At 43.0% G+C, this 8,305-nt stretch overlaps 1 non-coding gene across 1 annotated transcript; it reads left to right on the top strand.

Annotated features, from left to right (window-relative positions):
- The first annotated feature begins 3,505 nt into the window (after window positions 1–3,505).
- Window positions 3,506–3,607, top strand: LOC114677192 (U6 spliceosomal RNA). The gene has a single exon (XR_003728493.2). It is a non-coding gene; the product is annotated as a U6 spliceosomal RNA (small nuclear RNA).
- Window positions 3,608–8,305: the final 4,698 nt, after the last annotated feature.

Genomic DNA, 8,305 nt, shown 5'->3' with positions numbered 1-8,305 from the left:
ACATTCTGAGTCATGTAGGCAGTTGTCAGGACTCCAGCTCAACTTGGATCAGCTACGTTTCCGTCTCTCGGCTACTCGTGTCTCGATTTGTCCTTCACAAGCCCGTAACAATGCAGGAGCCGCCAGTGAAGTCACTTTCCACGCATGGCTTTGGACTGGGTAGAGATTTTCAAGCTTTGCTGACTTTTGGGAAGAAAAAGCCTAAGGCCGCCTTTAGGTTTGTCTCTCATTATCCTGAAGCCTGTCACTCTGGTGATTTGCATTTTTCTCCATTTGTAGATTTAAATGAATCTGGGCATAATGCTGCCTGCTGTTCAACTCTTCCTGCCTGTTGACCAAATCACACAAGGGAGGCGTAACCACCCGGTCCTGGTCCTGAAGGTCAAAGCAGCTTCCTGGAAGGTTACTGTTTTTGTTGTTGTTGTTGTTGGTTTGTTTTTAATTTAGTATTTCTTTTTTCAAATTTTCTATTTCCATAGGTTATTGGGGAACAGGTGGTATTTGGTTACATAAGTTCTTTAGTGGTGATTTGTGAGATTTTGGTGCACCCATCACCTGAGCAGTATACACTGAACCCAATTTGTAGTCTTTTGACCCTCACCCCCTTCCCATCCTTTCCCCCTGAGTCCCCAAAGTCCACTGTGTCATTCTTATGCCTTTGCATCCTCATAGCTTAGCTCCCACTTATGAGTGAGAACATACGATGTTTGGTTTTCCATCTTAGTGTAATAGTCTCCAATTCCATCCAAGTTGCTGCAAATGCCGTTAATTCATTCCTTTTTATGGCTGAGTAGTATTCCACCATTTATATGTACTACAGTGTCTTTATCCACTCGTTAATTGATGGGCATTTGGGTTGGTTCTACGGTTTTGCAATTGCTAATCTGCTGTAAACATGTGTGTGCAAGTATCTTTTTTGTATAATGACTTTGTTTCCTCTGGGTAGATGCCCAGTAGTGGGATTGCGGGATCAAATAGTAGTTCTACATTTAGTTTTTAAAGGATTCTCCATACTATTTCTGGAAGGTTACTGTTCATCCAGATCAAACCTGGGTCAATTTCCCAACTGTGCAGAGATTTGTTTTGCGTTTTGAGTATTGGGTTTAAGAAAAAGACTTCATCTTTTCTTTTCTTTTTTTTTTTTTTTTTGAGACAGGGTCTTGCTGGAGTGCAGTGGCACAATCATAGCTCAGTGCAACCTAGAACTCCTGGTGTCAAGCAATCCTTCCATCTCAGCCTCCCCAGTAGTTGGGACTACAGGCATGCACCACCATGCCTGGTTAAGGAAAAGACTTTATCTTTAAGGAAGATCGAATAACCAGTCCTGGTATATTATTGAGGCCAATAAATGCCTCTTTGGTCCTCTAGGCAAGTGAAGCAGTGCCATCAGCTGGCTGGTCCCACACACCACATGGTGTCCCCAGGGGGGATGTATGCTGAGTTTATTATTTCAAATATCTTAGATGCAGAGTTCCCAGATGTAATATTAGGCTGCCCAGAAGGTGCCAATTCATTAGAGTAGCTTTCGGTATATTTTAATTTTGTTTCCCACCAGATCTCTACTTGTACTAAAACCAAAATAATTCCAAAAGGAAAAGTGATTTATACACCTCCCTTGTTCATGCAGTGGTGATTTTCATTATTCCTTTCTCCTTCTGGTTCTCTGTCCACTTCTCATCATGTTTACATTGTTGTAAATCATTGTGTTAATGCATTTGAAGTGATACCATTTTGTATTATCATTATTCTTTTTTTTTTTTTTTTGAGACAGGGTCTTGCTCTGTTGCCCAGGCTGGAGTGTAGTAGTGGTGTGAGCTCTGCTTACTGCAGCCTCGATCTCCTGGGCTCAATCATCCCTCCCACCAGCTGGGACAACAGGCATGTGCTGTCACACCCAGCTTGTCTTCGTATTTTTGTAGAGATAGGGTTTTACCATGTTGTCCAGGCTCGTCTCAAGTGATCTGCCTGCCTTGGTCTCCCAAAGTGCTGGGATTGCATGCGTGAGCCACCATGTCCAGCCTGAAGAGCTTTACTTAATCCTCATAATCACTTTTTAGGTACTGTCATTAGCCCTGTTTTACAGATGAGGAAATTGAAGCATATATATATATACACATACACACATATATACACACACACATATATACACACATACACACATATACACACATATATGTACATATACACACATATATACACAAATATATGTGTATATATACATACATATATAGACATATGTGTGTATATATATATATAGACATATGTGTGTATATACATATATATACCCACACACAAAAATACATAAATATATACATGTATATGTACATTTATTTTTCTTGTTAGAAATGACTTTGCAAAAAGCATCTCATGTATTTTTTTTTAAATCTTTAAAAATTCCTTAGAATAAAGGGATATTATGAAATTTTGAGATGATCCCTGATGTCCAATAGTGTATGACTCAACTCACTTTACCAGTATTGTAATACTAGGTAACTCTTAAAATTCTCCTAATGTAGGGGGCCGGGCATGGTGGCTCATGCCTGTAATCCCAGCACTTTAAGAGGCTGAGTGGGGTGGATCACTTGAGGCGAGGAGTTTGAGACCAGCCTGGCCAGCATGGCAGGACACCGTCTCTACTAAAAATACAAAAATTTGCCAGGCGTGGTGGTGCACACTTGTAATCCCAGCTACTTGGGAGGCTGAGACATGAGAATCACTGGACCCTGGGAGGTGGAGGCTGAAGTAAGCCGAGATTACACCACTGCACTCCAGCCTGGGTGACAGAGCGAGAAACTCTGTCTCAAAAAACAAAAAACACCCAATTATCTTAATGTAGTGGGTGTAAGATGCTCCCACACTGTGCTAGTGAGTATTTATTTGATCACAGCAAAGTTGAACATTTTTTCACATGCTTGTTTACTAATAGCATCTCTTTTTTTCATGAATTGCCTTCTCAAGTTCTTTGCCAGTTTACATATTGGAGACTTATTTATTTATTTTGTATCAACATGCATAAGTTCTTTTTTTTTTTTTGAGATGGAGTCTCATTCTTGTTGCCTGGACTAGGGTGGAATAGCGTGATCTTGGCTCACTGCAACCTCTGCCTTCCGGGTTCGAGCAATTCTCCTGCCTCTCAGCCTCCCAAGTAGCTGGGATTACAGATGCCCCCACAACACCCAGCTAATATTTTTAGTATTTTAAGTAGAGATGGGGTTTCACCATGTTGGCCAGGCTGGTCTCCAACTCCAGACCTCAGGTGATCCACCTACCTCAGCGTCCCAAAATGCTGGGATTACAGGAGTGAGCCACCGTGCCCGGCCCAACATATGTAAATTCTTTATGTAACACAGAACTTTTTGTTATATTTTCTGTGAACATTTGCTCCAGATAGTTTCCCTTTAATTTTAGCTTTGGAAGTTTTGTCAAGTGGTTGTTTACTGATAACATACAAACCATCCATCCTCTGTGATTTCTTTCAATTTAACTTGTAAAGTTATCACCCTTTGTGCTCACGTTAGCATCACATATACTGAAGTTGAGACACTACAGTGGAGATCTGCATGGCCCTTGCATCAGGATGACAGATTTATAAAGTCCATATTTTTTTTAGTATAAGAATATAGGCCAGGCTCAGTGGCTCACACCTGTAATCCCAGCACTTTAGGATGCCAAGGCTGGTGGGTCACCTGAAGTCAGCAGTTTGAGACCAGCCTGACCAACATCATGAAACTCCGTCTCTACTAAAAATACAAAAATTAGCTGGGCGTGGTGGCGAGCACCTCTAATCCCAGCTGCTCAGGAGGCTGAGGTGAGAGAATCGCTTGAACCTGGGAGGCAGAAGTTGCAGTGAGCCAAGATCGTGCCATTGCACTCCAGCCCGGGCAACAAGAGAGAAATTCTGTTTTTTTTTTATTTTTATATATTTTTTTGAGACGGAGTCTCGCTCTGTCGCCCAGGCTGGAGTGCAGTGGCCAGATCTCAGCTCACTGCAAGCTCCGCCTCCCGGGTTTACGCCATTCTCCTGCCTCAGCCTCCCGAGTAGCTGGGACTACAGGCGCCCGCCACCTCGCCCGGCTAGTTTTTTGTATTTTTTAGTAGAGACGGGGTTTCACCGTGTTAGCCAGGATGGTCTCGATCTCCTGACCTTGTGATCCGCCCGTCTCAGCCTCCCAAAGTGCTGGGATTACAGGCTTGAGCCACTGCGCCCGGCCCGAGAAATTCCGTTTAAAAAAAAAAAAAATTAGATCTCAGGGAAGCTGTTACAACACCCTCCTCCCCATAAAAAACTTATCAGCCCTGTGAAGATAGCAGTATAGTAAAACAAGTTCCTTTTTAGAGGTGAGAATTTTCTTCAAGCTTTTCCTATCCATATTCATTATCACGTGCCTATAATTTTCTTTTTGTATGTTTTATCTTTATCAGGGTTTGAGAAGAAGTTCATGCTTGCCGGATAGACATAAAGGAACTCATCTCTTTTTGCATATATATATATATATATATATACACACACACACACACACACACACACACATACACACACACACACATACACATATATGTATACACATATATACATATTTTTTTTAAGACAGGATCTCACTCTGTTACCCAGGCTGGAGTGCAGTGGTGCGAACACAGCTCATGCAGCCTCAATCTTTCAGGCTCAAGTGATCCTCCTATCTCAGCCTCCCAAGTATCTGAGACTACAGGCACATATGCCCTATTCCCGGTTAATTTTTGTGTTTTTAGTAGAGACAGGATTTTGCCACGTTGCCCAGGCTGGTCTCAAATGCCTGAGTTCAAGCAATCCGCCTACCTGGGCCTCCCAAAGTGCTAGGATTATAGGTATGAGCCACCACACCAGGCCCACTCTGTATGTTTTATACAACATGAAAATTATCTGTTTCTTAAACATATAAAAATTGCCCTGGTGGAAATAATGAGACCAACTGCAGTTTGGGGACTGTTATTGGATGATTTTCTCAATTTTTTTCTCAGTTGTTATTCTGTTTGGATTTATACTTGGATTATTTTTAGTAATCTATATCTTTCTAGAAATTTTTCATTGAGGATTTCAGTTTATTAGTCTAGAAGAATGCATAACATTCTCTCTGGATTTGAGGGAAAATCTATTTTCTATAAATTGTCCTATCTCCTTTCTCATTTCTAATTAAAAATATTCCCCTAATTAAATTTGTCAGAGGTTTATTTATTTTAGTCATCTTATCAAAAAAACAGCTTTTGAACTCATCTATCATTTTACTGCTTTATGTTGTACAATGTGTTTATTTCAGCTTTTATCTTTATTTACCACCTCTTTTAAAATTGCTTTTCTGCTTAACTTTTAAACGACAGGCTTTGTTAATATCAGCTTGGGTAATCCCAGCCTGAATAAGATTCTGATGCCTGACACAGTGGTGGGGGGAGAAGCTGATGGATTATCAATGTATGTTTATCAATCAGGCACTAGTGAGGACAACAACAGGCCCCACACCAGCTAGTTCAATAGAAGAAATTCAAATACAGAGAACTAGTCGTCAGATATTGGAAGAGCTGAAAGTCAAATGGGCTAGTGAGTCATTGCAGAGATGAGCAACAGCAGCAAGCTGTGACTCCCCACCCACACGCAGCTGGAGGGACGGAAGACAGAGGGAATGTCACCAGATGCCAGGAGTTGGGATACGTGCTGAGACCCAGCACACCTCTCATGAGGCACCCCAGAAGGGATAGATGGGGCAAGGGCTGGAGAAGAAAAGGGGTGGGGGAGGACAAACTTTTACTACTCCTTTCCCTGCAATCTCCTGCCAGTGCTACTCTTTGGTGGAAATTCACCAGAAGCCAGTTGGTCAAGGAGCCTGAGAAATGTAATTTCCATGGGCCAGGCCTCTGTGATAGGAGCAGAACCAGGAAAAGCAGGCAGCCCATGGGCCTGAGAATAGATAATGACTAGCAGGCACTTTGCAATTAAATGCAGGTTAGGTCAGAAAGGCTTGTGATGCTACACTGTCTTAGTCTGTTTGTGCCGCTGTAACAGAATACAACAGATTGGGTAATTTATAAAGAGCAGAAATTTATTTCTCACAGCTCTGGAGGCTGGGAAGTCCAAGATGAATGTGCTGGCATCTGGTGTGGGCCTTCTTGCTGTGTTCACACATGACAGAAACCAGAAAGGCAAGAGAGAGCAGACCCACTCCTGCAAGCCCTTTTTGCAGTGGCATTAATCCATTTACAAGTGCAGATCCTTCATGACCTAAATGCCTCCCAAAGGGCCCCACTTCCCAACACTGCTGCATTGGGGATGAAGTTTCCAACACATGAATTTTGGAGGAGACACATCAAAACCATAGCATTCACAGATGACAGAGCTAGCACCAGGATGCTGTAAACATCTTCGCTAAGTCCTGCTGGGTCCTAGCTTCTGGATTCCTTCCTTATTCTCCCTTTTCTCTTCTTCTTTGCAACTGCTAAGCTAAGCCATTTAAAAGAGGTAAGTCAGAATTTTGTGCCTGTTCTTCCCCCAGTCAGCTCTGTTTCCTTTGGCCATCATATCCAAAGCCTTGATTTTAACCTGACCCTGTGCTCAGGGATGCCCAGGTCTTTATCTCTAGTCTTGGCTTCTTTCCTTGGCTCTGGCCCTGTATTTCTAATTGCTTGCTGGATGTCAGTGATGCCTCAAAATTATTGCAAATTGAATTTCTGATATTCTCTTCTCCCCAAATCTGTTTTGTTTCCTCCATTCTTTTCTCAGTTGATAGAATCCCCTCCATCCAGGCATGAGGGCTGGCTAAGAATGGAGCAAGCCTTAACCCTTCCCTCTTTCTTACGTTCTGTATAGGCATTCACAGAGATACCTAATTATATGCTCTATGATGTCCATGTATTTCTTTTATTTTTTTAAAGATAGGGTCTCACTCTGTTGCCCAGTCTGTGCAGTGGTGCAATCATAGCTCATTGCAGTCTTGAACTCCTGGGCTCAAGTTGTCCTCCTACCTCAGCCTCCCCAGTAGCTGGGACTACAGGCACACATCACCATGCCTAGTTAATACATACATATTTTTTGAGATGGAGTCTTACTCTGTTGTCCAGGCTGGAGTGCAGTGGCATGATCTCAGCTCACTGCAACCTCTGCCTCCCGGGCTTAAGTGATTCTCCTGCCTCAGCCTCTTGAGTTGTGGGGATTACAAGTGTGTGCCACCATACCTGGCTAATTTTTGTATTTTTAGTAGAGACAGGGTTTGACCATGTTGGCCAGGCTGGTCTTGAACTTCTGGCCTCAAGCAATCCACCCACCTCAGCCTCCCAAAGTGCTGGTATTACAGGTGTGAGCCACTGTGCTGACCCTCAATTAATTTTTTAAATTATTTATAGAGATATAGTCTTGTTGTGTTGCCCAGGCCAGTGTCAATCTCCTAACCTCAAGCAATCCTACCACTGTTGCATCCCAAAGTGCTGGGATTACAGGCATGAGCCACTGTGCCTGGCCTGTTTCTTCTTATTTCTACTGCACCTGCACCAGCTCTGACCTCATTATTTCTCCTCTGGTCTCTAACAGCAACCTCCAAGCTGATCTCCTTTCCTCCACAGCAATCATTTTGGAAATACAAGTTGGGTCAAGTTATTCAAGGCCACAAATTCCAAAGGTCCCCTAAGTGTTCAGGATTTGCTGCAGCCTCTGCACTCTTCCCACCTCATCTTTTGTTATTTTCTACACTGCTGTCTGACCCAACCCTGCCAGACTACCTTTGCTCCCCTGAGAAGGCCAGGTTCTTTCATTTTCCTGAACCCAGGCACTTGCTGCTTTCTCCCAGGTCCTGTAAGGCAGAGCTCTCATGGTGGGATCCCTGGACCAGCATCAGCAACAACATCACGTGGGAACCTGTTAGAAAGGCATATTCTCGAGTCCTACCCAGACCTACTGAATCAGAACTTTTGGCCTAGGGCTTGGGAATCTGTGTTTTAAAAAGCCCTCTAGGAGATTTAAATTCAAGGGAAGGTTGAGAGCCACTATTACAAGGTACCTCCTCTTACACCTTGAATTCTGCTCAATTACAGATGTGAGCTGTGCGTATCCATTCCTGTTATCCCTGGGTGGAGTTACTTGCCTCTTCCTGGATTTTCCCCCAGCACTTTGCCAATGTCTCTACTAGAGCTGTTAAAAACCAATTGGCAGGGCGAGGTGGCTAACGGCTGTAACCCCAACACTATTGGGAGGCTGAGGTGGGATTATGACTTGAGGCCAGGAGTTCAAGACCAGCCTGAACAACATAGTGAGAACCTGTCTCTACAAAAATAAAAAATAAAAATT

The sequence above is a fragment of the Macaca mulatta genome, chromosome 3, assembly GCF_049350105.2.
Source record: "Macaca mulatta isolate MMU2019108-1 chromosome 3, T2T-MMU8v2.0, whole genome shotgun sequence".
NCBI lineage: Eukaryota > Metazoa > Chordata > Mammalia > Primates > Cercopithecidae > Macaca > Macaca mulatta.
The sequence above is the reverse complement of the archived record's forward strand: the minus strand, read 5'-3'. Positions and strand labels throughout refer to the sequence as shown.